The sequence below is a fragment of the Lepisosteus oculatus genome, chromosome 5, assembly GCF_040954835.1.
Source record: "Lepisosteus oculatus isolate fLepOcu1 chromosome 5, fLepOcu1.hap2, whole genome shotgun sequence".
Lineage (NCBI taxonomy): Eukaryota > Metazoa > Chordata > Actinopteri > Semionotiformes > Lepisosteidae > Lepisosteus > Lepisosteus oculatus.
Window position 1 is genome coordinate 34,759,939 of NC_090700.1, and position 981 is coordinate 34,760,919.

The following is a 981-nucleotide window of genomic DNA, read 5'->3' on the forward strand; positions in this document are numbered from 1 at the left end:
TCTTATGCCAAACTCCTCCTTGATGCATCCTCTTATTGGCATCTCGGGTGGGGTTTTGCGCAGATCAGGCGCATTTCTGTAAAACTCCTCTCTGTCGCTCCGTGTGTGTCTCCTTGCCAACGAGGACAAGTATGGGCCAAGGGGGAGTTCGTTTGAAATGCTTTTTAGAAAACCGCTTTCCAATTTACGTTATCATTCACAGCTACACTGCGGCTGTTTATCGTTGACTGTCAAACTCATTACGCGCCCGACTTCAGCTTTATCATTATATTAAGAGAACGATTTTTCCAGGTGCACAAAAACATTGAAAATATTTTTGAAAAAGGGAACCTCGATTGATGTTTTAGGTGTTGAAATTAGCTTTCGCGGCACGTTTATATATAGCAAAAATAATTTCAAGGGAAAATATGAGATCTCTCCCAGTATACGTAGAAAACACCTGAAGAACGCTTCACAGCCGATACGACACGTCTCTTTTGAGCATGGAATAAACCTTTACGTGTTCCTACGTAAAAAAAAGTATTTTAGATTATCTTGTCTTTTACTGGGTTGATATTTCTTTTCTAATAGTCTCTTTATATTGGGGGTGTAACGTTTTGGCAGCAAGGTGAGGAAACATGACAGGAATCCTGGCCACCGTCGTCAGAAAAAAAATCTTGAAACATGAAAAAGCCACTCCTGCTATTTATTTGATTCTTCCGGATTATGACATTTTAGGGAAAGAAGTGACTCAAGCAGGAAATTACGCCTTTGGTACGTGGGGTGAATGGGGAGATGTAGACCCGATTAAGTAAGAATTGGTAAGTGCTGGCATGGAATGTCTCTAAGGAACAACAGATTGCAGCTACAAGTGGCGTAATGTTCGTAATGGGTGCAATAGAGTGTTTAACAAAGAAAAGGGAACTTGAGAAAATCAAGAAAAAAATCTTGTATCTTATTGTTTTGAAATATACTGTACTTTATTCACTGGTTATTGCTAAA